The 14,430-nt window shown below is 46.8% G+C and overlaps 1 protein-coding gene across 1 annotated transcript in view; it reads left to right on the plus strand.

The window, feature by feature from the left end:
- The window catches only part of LOC121290862 (cysteinyl leukotriene receptor 1-like), a 33,889-nt gene extending 31,370 nt beyond the window's left edge, over positions 1–2,519 (plus strand). The window contains exon 2 of the transcript XR_005945891.1: positions 1,350–2,519. The gene's annotated coding sequence lies outside the window, so the exon portion shown is untranslated. The remainder of the gene's footprint in view (positions 1–1,349) is intronic.
- The last annotated feature ends 11,911 nt before the right edge of the window (positions 2,520–14,430 follow it).

Genomic DNA, 14,430 nt, shown 5'->3' on the forward strand with positions numbered 1-14,430 from the left:
CCTAATTGATGAATGAAGCAGTTCAGTTCAATGGCGAGATGCGATCAGGCTTGGGAGGGAACCGCGTTAAGCGCAGCCTGATAAATGATGCCGCTATGATATTCAATATAGGGACATCAGTGGTTAATTCAGAACCTGGTGACTGTTGACCAGAAGGTCTGTACCCTGAGCTTTAAGCTTAGAGCAAGTCATGCGGGGACACGGGATCCAGGATATTCAATTAGATACGGACCAGGACATGACTCGGTTAATCCAAAGCCTGGCTACCGTGCTCGAACATCATGGGGGGACTGTCAATAAATTAATTGAAATAGGGAAAGATATTTCAGACGAAGCGAGCAGAAATGATGTATGCAGCACCTATGGATCTTGGGCACTGGAACAAGCCCGAGAAAATTTATGACAGATTAATGAAGTGGTAGTCCCTTTATGGGTAACTAATGAGCATTTATTGAATCTCTCACTACACAAGAATGATGACTTGACTGGTTGCCAGCTCAGAGGTTTGACATGCGTATGTAGAATGAATGCTGAATGTTTAGTGAATAGTAATATGCTAATAGGCATTGTATTAGTAATACTTCTCATACCTATGTCAACACCTGGCAGGACATTATATAGAGTAGGAAATATTGGGGCAAAGGGGGGATGAACAGAATGGCACAGCAGATGTGGGTTCCGCCTGGGTTTTTCACCCTGGCAGCTAAAATAGCTTCACAATGTCTGCTTGGTCAACGACATAACCCAGGCAAGACGCCCACAGTGACTGCTGGTACGGGACCCCAGCCATGGGGCCCATTTGTACACCTACAAATGGACTTTATACAAATGCCTAAATGTATGGGATATAATTATGTTTTAGTTATAGTATGTTTGTTCTTGCGATGGGTGGAAGCGTATCCCGGGTGATGCTGTTATTGTTGCAAAATTGTTGTTGCGTGAATACATACCCAGGTTTGGGATACCAGAGATTTCATCAAGTGATAATGGGCCTCATTTCATCGCTAAAGAGATAAAGGAACTGTTGAGGGCCTTACAATGCAACCATCACCTTTCCTGCCCAATACCACCCCAAGTCCATTGGGGCGGTGAAAAGACAAAATGGTATTCTGAAAAACAAACTAGCTAAATTATGTGAGGAAACCGGTTTGAAATGGCCTGAAGCTCTACCCTTGGCGCTCATGACTCTGTGCTCTCACCCTAACCTCCCTTTCCCGTTATGAAGTTGTAATGGGACATCCTATGCACCTCCCAGTGGCCCCACCTTTGCCTGCTAGGGAAATGGACATCCACGCTATGGATGAGGGAATGATTACATACTGTATAGCGCTCACTAATTCTCTCAAAAGCTTGCATTCACAGGTGGTAGAAGCTCAGAAAAAGCCCACCATTGAAGACTGCCATCAATACCAGACCGGGGACCTAGTCCTGGTAAAGAGCTTCAGGAGAAAGAACTGTTTGGAACCTCGATGGGAGGGGCTTTTCCAAATCCTGCTCACCACCCATACGGCCGTGAAGGTTGAAGGACGACCTTTGTGGATTCACGCCTCACACGTCAAGTGGACACTGACCTCGGATGGAAGTGCTTGTGCAGGAACTTTAACTGAGCCATCAGAATGCTGACTCTGATTTGGATCCTGTCCTCCGTGGTCTTTATGGGGGCATGGACTACCAATTCTGCAGTTCAACGAATGCAGGCCATAGCCTCGCAAGTTAATCAGACTAAATGTTGGATTTGTACTCATTTTCCTGTTAACCCCTCCTCCTCAGAGATGCATTTTTTGGCTTTCCCCTCAGACTCTGCATGGTCTCTAGGCCCTCATTCATTGAATGCCCATTTGAAGACGGAAGCCCACCTTTTTGGTTGTTAAGGGGCCAGCCTGGCTATGCGTCAGGAGAAATTATACCAAGGGTAGTACTCGGGTGGGTGAGTTGCCATTGGGTTCCTGTGCCTAGCTTGCTGATCCAAACCAGATACCCATTCCCTCCCTCTTGTCAGGAATCAGGACCCCACTGAGGATGAAGCCTGGCGACTAGGATACATAGAACTTGGCTAAGGGTGGTGGATTGTCCTTGTAGGATAAAAGGGAGGAAATGTGGTGGCCTAGGCAACTATAGGGAACCCAGCTAGTGCTAAAAGGGTTAATAGGGAAGTTGAATTATATGCCTAGGCCTAAGAGAAAAATACTGCAGCCTTGAGAAAATACCATCTTGTCTGATCACAGTTGGAGGATGAGCCCTGAGACATTCCGTTTTGTTCTTTTTCAGGCCAATGTAATCAGGATTGTGATAAACATTTATATAAGCACTATGTCTGTTGTGCTGGGAATGAAAATTTACTGAAATATGGATTGGTCAGTTAACTTATACAAATAAGCAGATAGGTTTGTGCAAAATTTACTGTTTGGCTGTAAAAATGCTTTTAAGAGGTCTGTGTGTATTCTGCTACGAGACATTGCAATAGCTCTCATATTGTCCTCCCTTGTGCACAAGTAATAAATGGGGTTTCTACATATTAAGGATGCCTCGGTGTGATTAATCTCCAACAGGTGCAGCCCTGCCATTATTATTAAATAATAAACCTTGCTACTACTCATAAACCTTGCTACTGCTAACAATCTTTACTGTTGCTAACAAACTTTACCACTATTAATACATTCATAAAATCACTTACTACTATAGTAACCCGTTTAAATTCTTAATTTTCCAGCTCCTAACTTGAAACAAAAACCCGAGTTTCAATTGAAGAGAAAAATGCTCACCAATCGATCACTTATCACGTTTCCTGTGAGGTCACACTTTGATTTTCTTGGGAGACCTTCATGCAGATCTTACAGTGACTCTCGTGCTCTCTCCTCTGCTCCTTTTATCCCACTGTGCTCTCACCTCTCCTCCAGTCTCACAGTGACTTTCTCACTCTCTCACTGCTCATTTTATCCTTACTCTACTCTCACTTCTCCTACTGGCCTCACAGTGACTGTCACTCTCATGCTGCTCCTTTTATCCCTGATGTGCTCCCACCTCTCCTGCAGGTCTTGCTGTGACTCTCTCTCACTCTTACACTGCTCCCTTTATCCCTGCTGTGCTCTCGCCTCCCTCGCAGTGAGTTACAGTGTTATGACCCCCGTGGAGACCAACAAATCAAAAGAACTGAGTTTACCAAACAACCCCAACCACTTTTGATTATCATAAAAACCCATTACTAATATCCTTTAGGGAAGGAAATCTGCTGTCCTTACCTGGTCTGGCCTACATGTGACCCCAGACCTACAGCAATGTGGTTGATTCTTAACTGCCCTCTGAAATGGTCTAGCAAGCTACTCAGCTGTATCAAACGGCTAAAAGGTCTAAAAGGAATAAAACGGGATGGACCACCTGGCATCGACTTAGACACCAGAAATGACAACAGCAAACTCAGCCCTGTCAACCCTGTAAAGTCCTCCTTACTAACATCTGGGGGCTAGTGCCGAAATTGGGAAAGCTGTCTCACAGACTAGACAAGCAACAGCCTGACATAGTCATACTCACAGAATCATACCTTACAGATAATGTCCCAGGATCCACCATCACCATCCCTGGGTATGTCCTGTCCCACCGGCAGGACAGACACAGCAGAGGTGGTGGCACAGTCAGGAGGGAGTTACCCTGGCAGCGTTCAGCATCCACTTTGGACCCCATGTAGTTTCATGGCATCAGGTCAAACATGGGCAAGGAAACCTCCTGCTGATTACCACATACCCCCCTCCCTCAGCTGATGGATCAGTGCTCCTCCATGTTGAACATCACTTGGAGGAAGCACTGAGGGTGGCAAGGGTGCAGAATGTACTCTGGGTGGGGGACTTCAATCTCCATCACCAAGGGTAGCTCGGTAGCACCACTACTGAGCGAGCTGGCCGAGTCCTAAAGGACATAGCTGCTAGACTGGGTCTGCGGCAGGTGGTGAGGGAACCAACAAGAGGGAAAAACATACTTGACCTCATGCTCACCAACCTGCCTGTCACAGATACATCTGTCCATGACAGTATCAGTAGGATTGACCATCGTACAGTTCTTGTGGAGATGAAGTCCCATCTTCACAGTGAGGATACCTTTCATCGTGTTGTGTGGCCTTACCACTGTGCTAAATGGGATACATTTCGAACAGATCTAGCAACTCAAGACTGGGCATCCATGAGGCACTGTGGGCCATCAGCAGCAGCAGAAATTACACAATCTGTAACCTCATGACCTGGCATATCCCCCACTCTGCCATTACCATCAAGCCAGGGGATCAACCCTGGTTTAATGAAGAGTGCAGGAGAGCATGCCAGGAGCAGCATACCTAAAAATGACACAGGACTACTTGTGTGCCAAACAGAATAAGCAGCAAGTAATAGACAGAGCTAAGCAATTCCTCAACTAACAGATCAGATCTAATCTCTGCAGTCCTGATACATCCAGTTTTGAATGGTGGTGGACAATTAAACAACTCACTGGATGAGGAGGCTCCACAAATATCGCCATCCTCATTGATGGAGGAGCCCAGCACATCAATGGAAAAGATAAGACTGAAGCATTTACAACAATCTTCAGCCAGAAGTGCTGTGGATGATACATCTTGGCCTCCTCCAGAGGTCCCCAGCATCACAGATGCCAGTCTTCAGCCAACTTGATTCACTCCAAGTGATATCAAGAAACAGCTGAAGGCACTGGATACAGCAAAGGCTATGGGCCCTGAAAATATTCCGGCAAACGCACTGAGGACTTGTGTTCCAGAACTTGCTGCACCCCTAGTCAAACTGTTCCAGTACAGCTATAGCACTGGCATCTACCCGATAATGTGGAAAATTGGCCACATATGTCCCGCACACAAAAAAGCAGGACAAATCCAACCCAGCCAATTACCACCCCATCGGTCTACTCTCGATCATCAGTAAAGTATTGGAAGGGGTCATCAACAGTGCTATCAAGTGGCACTTGCTTAGCAACAACCTGCTCACTGATGCTCAGTTTGGGTTCCGCCAGGGCCACTCAGAGCCTGACCTCATTACAGCCTTGGTTCAAACATGGGCAAAAGAGCTGAACTCGAGGCAAGGTGAGAGGGACTGTCCTCAATATCAAAGCAGCATTAAGGAGCCCTTGCAAAACTGGAGTCAATGGATATCAGGGGGAAAACTCCCTGCTGGTTAGAGTCGTACCTAGCACAAAGGAAGATGCTTGTGGTTGTTGAAGGTCAATCATCTCAGCTCCAGGATATCACTGCAGGAGTCCCTCAGGGTAGTGTCCTCAGCCCAATCATCTTCAGCTGCTTCATCAATGACCTTCCTTCCATCATAAGGTCAGAAGTGGGGATGTTCACTGATGATTGTACAATGTTCAGCACCATTCACAACTCCTCAGATACTGAAACAGGCCATGTCCAAATGCAGCAATGACCATCTCCAACAAGAGAGAATCTACCCATCACCCCTTCACATTCGATGGCATTACCCTTGCTGAAACCCCACTATCAATGTCCTGGGGGTTACTATTGACCAGAAACTGAACTGGACTAGCCATATAAATACTGTGGCTACAAGAGGAGGTCAGAGGCTAGGAATCCTGTGACAAGTAACTCACCTCCTGACACTCCAAAGCCTGTCCACCATCTACAAGGCACAAGTCAGGAATGTGATGGAATATTCCCCACTTGCCTGGATGAGTGCAGCTCCCACAACACTCAAAAAGCTTGACACCATCCAGGACAAAGTAGCCCGCATGACTGGCACCACATTCACAGACATTCACTCCCTCCACCACTGACACACAGTAGCAGCAGTGTGTATCATATACAAAATGCACTGCAGAAACTCACCAAGGCTCTTTTGACAGCACCTTCCAAACCCACGACCACTACCATCTAGAAGGACACAGGCAGCAAACGCATGGGAACACCACCATCTGGAAGTTTCCCTCCAAGTCATTCACCATCCTGACTAGGAAATATATCGCTGTTCCCTCACTGTCACTGGGTCAAAATCCTGGAACTCCCTCCCTAACAGCACTGTGGGTGTACCTACACCACATGGACAGCAGTGGTTCAAGAAGACAGCTCACCACCAGTTTTTCAAGGGCAATTAGGGATGGGCAATAAATGCTGGCCTCACCAGCGACGCCCATTTCCTATGAAAGAATAAAAAAAAGATCCTAATGCCATATTTAAACGCCAACCAGACATATTCACCCTCTACACCTCAGCTGTGTGGTCTGGATTTCCCGAGATTGCTGCCAGGAGAAAGAACCTCTGTGGCCCAAGCTTCAGCATGACTCCCTGGTGGGTCTGCTCAAAGCTGTCTGCAAACGCCTCTTCCACCGGGATGGACCCTGGAGGTGGATGAGGTTTCATGAAAAATGTGTAGGCCGCTTGGGCCCTTCACTTGCCCAACAACCTTAAGGTTGGACAGGCAGCTTTCTTAACAACTTTAATTACTTTCTTAATGGCCTTAATAGGCCTTCGACAGTTCGGCATGCTGACAATCTAAATAATGCGCAGCGATGTTGGGACACACGCTTGATGTTACCACATGTCATTTTACACGTCGGCAAGCGGGGTCTGAAAATTCTTCCCTAAGTGTGGGAGTGCACAGGGATGTCAGACAGGAACTTGGTTTGCACTCACCAGCACGTGCACTGAACGTGTACCAGCCACTTCATGCTCTCAATATTATCAGTTTCAGGTCACCCTGTTTCTTCATCGCTTACTGGGGAGGGCTGAGTAGCTGACACAGGCATTCATGCACCTGAATTGCTCATGCAACCATTGGGATGACAATCAATCCTTCTGCCTTTCTGTTAGTCAAGAGGGCCCACAATAAGCAGAAGCAGTCCAAGACTGGAGGCAGAATTTTGGACATTGGAGTCATCATCCCATATGAGGAGCAGGCCATGAAAATAGCCAGGAAGGAGCAGGACCGTGCCTGTGCTGAAGGTGACATAGGACTCTCCAGGAAGCCAGTGAGGGTGACTCCAGTCTACAGTTGTCAGCTGGGCCCATAGAGTGAGACATTGCTTTAATTATGGAGCCTGCTTAGTCAATCGCTAAATCTCTCTTCTCTCTGTTCCAGCTACCAGCAAGATAAGGGGGGAGGCCAACAAGGGAGACCAGCCAGCGAACCAGCCCCAAACCCATCTCTGAGGAGCATGCCTCAGAATCCTCAGGGGATGTACCATCTCAGTGTTCACCTGCACCCTCCACCAGCGCAGTTGCACCTATGTTCTAGAATAGGTTCAGGCTCACAACCTGGCGAGCACATCACAGACACGGCCCACAACAGACGGAGGTCGAGACAGCCCAAGTGTCCGACGCTTGGAGGGCTGCTGGGAACAGGCCCCTGCTTGGCCCGATGGAGATGACAAGCCTCTGGACTTGGCCATAAGAGGCCTGATGGAGATGCAGAGACAGTCAGGGGAATATCAGGCAGGCATGCCAGAGGGCAGGCACAGACTGGACCGAAGGCTGGAGGAGTCTGTCCACATTCCATCTGATGTTGTGGCTTCAGCATGCGAGCACTTGGCTACCTCCATGGAAAGGGTGGCAGCCGCCTTGGAGACCCAGGTCCAGCAGAACACACAGCGGCTGCCGGATATGCCCTAGGACATGCACTCTAACTACGGGTGCAGTGCAGTAGTGGCTAGGTGAGTGCGGGATGAGGCACCTCAACCTCTCTCTGGGACCCCCTTCCCCTCAAGGAGTCAGGGAGATCCCGTTGGGCACTCATGGGGAGAAAGAGCACCAGCCACTCAACCCAGCGTCTTCATCTCTGAGCAATCCACCGGTGCCCTGCCACTCCACCTCCCCTCTGCCAGTGGAGTCCCCTCTCCCCATCACCTCCAGCAGGTCAGGCATTGTATACTCTTCTGAGAAACAAAATCAACAAAGTAAACTAAAAATCAAAGATTTGGCGGGGGGGTGGGGGGGGGTGGGGGGGGCGGGGTGGTGGGAGGGGGTGGTGACAGCCCCTAGTGGGGCACTGTAACTAAAAAAAAGGTGAGAGGAAACTTACAAAATCAAACCAAAATGTCATTTTCGGGGGTGATGATGCACAGCAGCCCACGAGGTGTCCATCGATCACGGAAGACCTCCAGAGTGCCGGTGGGCAATGAGTGCTCCCTCTCCCGAGCCACCAGGCCGCAAACATAGCCACGGTAGGGTGGGGGGGGCGGTGGACAGTCAGGTCGGACAACCCCCTTGATCGCCCGCAGCCTGGACTTGTTGATGGCCACCTTGTCCAGGCCCAGGAGCAGCCTTACGCGGAGGTCCTCCTCCCTCCCCACACCACCCACCCCACCTCCCTCCGCACCAGGTGACCAAAGATCAGGAGCGTGGGGCTGAAGTGCAACCAAAAAATTGAGGAGCAGCCCCATCAAAAAATGAAAAAGGGGCTGCAACCTACTTATGCGTGAAACATGGGCTCACCTTGGCCACAGAATAGGTGAAATTGTATATGTGCAAGAGATCCTTAGCAATCTAGGCCTCAGGCCACTAGAGGGCGGCCACCAAAGCCATCACAGTCAACAATGCATAGCAGTCAGCAGGCTGCCTCCACCTTAGCTGTGGATGTTAGGGCTACACATTGTTGGCCAGGGGCTGCAGCTGGACTGCATTATCTGTCATGGGCGATATCAGAGGCGCTGATGAAATGCTATCAAAGAAAAGCTGAACACCCCACCGCATTTTCGTCTCGCATTTGGGCGGTGTTTCAAGGGGTTTATGGCACAAGCCTAGATAAGGATAATTTACAGCCGGAGATTAGGAACCGATGGCTGAGAACGCTAGTGTCGCATGGCACTGAGGAGTCGAGGAAAGCATTAGGTCAGTTTGATCCCACTGTTGACACACATACAGAGCCCTGGATAATTAGGAAGATGGTTAGAGTATGGGAAAGGGAAACTCCAAAATTATCCAAGGCATCCAGGGACAGAGCGATGCCTGTTAAGAATCAGGCGACAACCTGGAGAAATGAAGGGAGGGTCCTACTAAGAGGGACCCCCCCCTCCAGCTTATCAGACAGCGGGAAGAGGTAGAGGTAGAGGAAAAGGAAACTTCCCGGGAACGGGGAGAACTCAGGGCGAGGTGTCCAGATGTTATAACTGTGGCTGAGAGGGACACTTCGCAAGGGACTGCCTGAACTCGAAACGAGAGAATGAAGGTCGGGGAGGAAACCAGAGCCTACCCATGGAAGCATCGCATAGACCAAGTCCTCAGTGTGATATGATAGAAATACCACCGAGTTCCAGGTTGTACCCCGAACTGCAATGACGGTCTCAGGCCTCTCCGTTAAGGGTGTGTGACACGTGGTGGGTTGACAAGGGGAGACCCCTAGTGAATGGTAGGGTTGGAGGCCGCCCTACTACATTCCTTTGGGACACAGGGGGATCCCGAACCACCATTAACACCCACTCAGATCAATGACGTAGATTGGAAAATTCAAAACAAAATTATTCTAAGTGGATTCACAGGACATTCACAAGTAGGATATGTGAGGGCACCATTGAAAGTCGGTGTGGGAGACATAGCGATAGAGCATTCAGTGGTCCTTATCAAATTACCCAGAGAACAAGAACATATATTAGGGAGCGACTATATGGCCAAAGTGGGACATTGCTTTGACCCCATTAATTGTATGATTTGGCAAATGCCTTTGGGCCTGGGCAGTATAAATCACACACTCGTTCCGGTGGGGGAATATCAGGATAGGATATGCACGATCGGGGAAATGTGGATAGAACCAGGAGAAATGAGTGACGATCGTGAAGTACAACAAATTATCGCACAAAACTCAATAGTATTTGCCCAACATAAACATGATTGTGGGAAATGACCGAGAGTGTGTGTATACAAGGTCCAGACCCCAAACCACAAAAGCAGTACAGTTTCCCAAAACAAGCAGAAGAAGAGATAGGGAAGGTGATACAGAGTCTGCTGCAGCAAGGGATAATAAGACCAATAGCTTCTACTAACAACGCGCCTACTTGGCCGGTGAGGAAACCCGACAATAGCTGGCAAATAACGATAGACTACAGGGAATTAAATAAAGTTAAAGCCCCTCCTACGGCAACTAGCCCAGAGAAAGTAGTTTGACAAAATGAGGATGCGCAATGGTTTATGGTTTTGGACATAAGTAACGGTTTTTGGTCTATTCCACTGGAAAAAGAATGTCAATATAAATTTTGTGTTTACTTTCCAAGGACAGCAATATACATGGACCGCCCTGCCGCAGGGATTTCACAATTCCCCGTCCATATTTCACCAACAGCTGAGGGAAGGGTTAAAAAGATTCTCGAGGCCTGAATGTCTAGTGCAGTATATAGACGACTTACTCGTACAAACAAAGCCTAAAAGGAACATTATCAACTGCCATGTGAATTACTGCAGTTGTTACATGACTTGGATTAACTAAAGATTAACCCTAAAAAAGCACAGATCATGAAACAAAAAGTTACTTACTTGGGAATGATTCTGACATCGGGGAAGAGGGACATTGACAAGCGAAGGATAGGGACGGTTGGCAGACTCCCTGTTCCGCGGGATGTAAAAGGGTGAAGGTCCTTCTTGGGCTTGGTGGGATGTTGCAGGGATCACATTGATGGATTCGCCACAAAAGCGGCCCCGCTAATGGGATTATTGAAAAAGAATGGGGCCTGGGAGTGGAAAACAGAACACACCCAGGCCATGACTGCTCTAAAGCAAGCACTAGCTGCCGCGCCTGCTCTGAAAACCCCAAATCCAACTGAACCGTTTTCATTGGAGGTGGCTCCAATGAAAAACACTTGCTAGCTGTCTTTTAGACAGTGCAGCATTTAACCTATATAGTGGGACTAAACCCACATACAATATTAACAGAACACACCCTTGTACAGCTACTGTTAGACGGAAGGATTAAGGATGGTGCAGTTAGCCAAAATAGAATCGCTAGATGGACATTGTTGCTGCAAGGGAGAAATATAACCTTAAAGGGGGTAAAAATCACCACTATGTTAGCAGACAACTTAGTTGATCAGGGAGAAAAACATGAGTGTCAACTGATGATAGCAAATGACCCCAAGGGCCCATTTGTATCAAAGAAAAAGGGAGGGAGTAAGACGGGGCCTGAAAGCAGAAAAACAAAGGAAACAGGAAAGAAAGAAACTGATTTTAAATTTTTTGAGGATGGCTCTTCATCAGTACAGGATGGAGAAAGGAGAATTGGCTGTGGAATATACATGGAGGATGAACACAGACAGGAAAGATATAATGTGGCTTTGAAATTACCTAAAACCATGAATGCGCAGGCAGCAGAACTAGCAGTCATCGCATATGTAGTTGGTCACCTGGAATACTTTCCGCCTAGATCAGTCATATACTCTGATAGCATGGATGTCTGTAATAGCCTCACAGAACATTTGCCCCAATGGGAAGCGAGAGGATTTGTCTCAGCAAATGCAAGGCCCCTTCCTTCAGCCCCGCTATTACGGTACATCTTTGAAGAAGCACAGGGGAAAGGATTTGGGGTCACAAAAGTGAAAGCTCGTTCAAAACTATCTCCAGAAGGGAACAGGAAAGCTGATGAACTAGCCAAACAAGGTGCTTCAAGTGGACAGGAATGGCAGCCACCGATTGCGGAAAGCGGAGGCCAGAAAGAGAAGCAGGTTAAAGTAATGGATTTAACGGAGGAGCAAAAGAAAGACGGAGAATTGAAAAAACCAATAGAAGGAGCAGAGTCAGACACATACAAAAGGCACGAGGGGATCTATATTCAAGACGGAGTGGTTTTATGTGAGGGAAAATTTGTGGTGCCAGAGGGGGGAACGAAACCAAATTATCCACTGGTACCATGACTTATGGGGACATAAAGGGACAGAGAGCACCCTGGATCAGATAAAGGAGGTGTACTGGCGGCCCGGAATGAAAGGTGATGTGGAACGTTATGTCAAGAATTGTTTGATCAGTACACAACCCATACAGGGTTGTTAGGAAAGGGTCCCTCCGACATACTAGACCAGTGGAAGGGCCTTGGACTAATTTACAGATAGATTATGTAGGACCCCTTCCTCCCACTCCAGGAAGATACAAGTATATTCTAGTAATAGTGGATACCTTCACTAAATGGGTGGAAGCTTTTCCGATCAGAAAAAACACAGCCAAAATTACTGCGAAAATTCTATTAGAGAAGGTGTTTACCCGCTGGGGTTTACCCCGAAGCATAGAATCAGATCAGGGAACACATTTCACAGCCTAAGTAATGCAAGATGTTATGGCCCTTTTTGGGGTCAGACAGAGATTCCACATATGCTATAGACCACAGTCTAGTGGAATTGTGGAAAGAATGAATCGGACATTAAAAAACATGATAGCCAAAATGGTGCAGCAGCCCAGGACAACCTGGCAGGTCATTCTGCCCTATGTGCTGATGATAATCAGGAATACCATGGCTTCATCAACAGGCTACACTCCTTATAGACTCATGACAGGAAGAGACATAAGGGGAATGGAGTCGTTGGTGGGTTTGGATTTGTGCGAACCCAAGGTATACCACATTATATCAGAAAAATGAGTACAATAGCTAGTAGAAACAGTAAAAGAAGCAAATTATGTAGCTGCTCACCGACAGGGAAAGATGAAACAGCAAAGTAAGGCTTATTTCGATGCAAAAGCTAGCCCGGTAGAGTTGAGCCCCAGACAAAGAGTAATGATTAGAATACATCAACCCGCATCATTCTTGAGTCCAATGTTTGTGGCCCTTGTGAGGTACTAGATAAAGCTATCCCATCTGTATACAAGATATTAATGACACTAGGTATGAGTGGCTGGTATCATATTAATCAGCTTAAGTTATTGGGAGGAAAACAAGATAATAACCATTGGCATGTGCTGCTCGATGCTAATGATGTTCTGAATCCCAAAGGTCAGGGAGATCAAGAACAGGACCAGCTACAGATCAAAGAGGAGGAGATTGAAAACAAATTTGATACTGTCCGTTCACATGCAGAGGCGAATCCAGGGAAAAAACAAAAGAGAAATAAAATAAAGAGGGGGAATAAGTGGGTTAGGAGAAATGGACGGTTAGAATCTGAAACAAATTGGGAACAGGATATGGACAGTCTGGCTCAGTCCATGGAGAGACTGGACTTAAAATAGGACTCAAAAAAACTGTAAATAAGAGCAGAAATTACACTTGTTCATCACAGGTCCGGCCTAAAATGAAAGGGGTAATGCATTTTGTTGCTATCGGATTGACCATCATCAGAACGGCGGTTGAACCTGCTTCAGAGCCGTCACAACGAATGAACGTGCCTGAAGCAGTGTCGATGGAGGAGGGATATCCCGAGACCAGGAACAACTTTGCTCTGCAGAATAAGACAGTCCGAACCAACAAAGGGAAAAGGGAGGACTTAAATTTGTATTATACGGGAATGGATGGGTTAATGTGCACGGGAAAAACTTTGGGTATGCCGGAGGGAACAGGAGTACAGTTTTCATGCAATAAAGTTCCAGTGGTGACATTGTCGGTAATCCCAGAGGGAAAAATTATTAGTCAATTTGTGGGTCCATTTATTGAGCGACCATGGGGGAACAACGGTCGAGGTAAAATTATGGTCCACTGGGACCACACCTTTGTGAATATTGACTGGGGTAACGACTCATACCAGAGATGTCCATTCTGCCTGTTAACAGCCAGTCCTTTTTACAATACGCCCTTGTGGGATAAACGTATTACATAGCCACAGCTGCTACGAACTATAGCAAAGGATGGAAACAATGCCCTCTGGAAGGACACAATGTGGCCATTAACAATGTGACCTTAGACCTGGTTATCGGTGGACAAGTTCTGCCTAAGCTAATAATGAGGATGGTAAGAAATGAAAACCTCACAGTCCAACGTACCGATATAGACCAAGATCTGTGGAAATATGTTCCTACCGAACTACCACCTATTCCGCACCTGACTGCAGATTGGATGCAAATAGTGGAGAAAGCCAATGAGATAATTCTTCAATGGACTAAACATACTAAAATAATTAGAGCTCATGCTGATAAAGCAGAGGAACTGCTACGGGACCCCGAGTTCTGGGATAAGTTTTGGAATTGGGGATCTAATGTTCAAATACATCCATGGGTCAGGATTTTATCAAATACTGCTGTAGTTGTGATCATATGTGCTTTAATACTTGTCATATTCAATATATATCAACTTAGAAGGTGGAAAATTGAAATTTTGCACCAATTGAATGTTAGCGCTGTAATGAAACAGAAGAAACGATTATCAGTATAAGGATACAGTGTGAAGTATATTTTATATACGCTTCTCTTTTATATTTTTATATAACCATATGATATCGCCGATGTAACATGCCCATTGGGGGATAATAACAACCTCAGGAGTGGTACACAGAAAGGGAGAACAATGAACCTAAGATAAGTATCTTTGGATC

The sequence above is a fragment of the Carcharodon carcharias genome, chromosome 18 (genome assembly GCF_017639515.1).
Source record: "Carcharodon carcharias isolate sCarCar2 chromosome 18, sCarCar2.pri, whole genome shotgun sequence".
In the NCBI taxonomy this organism is placed as follows: Eukaryota; Metazoa; Chordata; class Chondrichthyes; order Lamniformes; family Lamnidae; genus Carcharodon; species Carcharodon carcharias.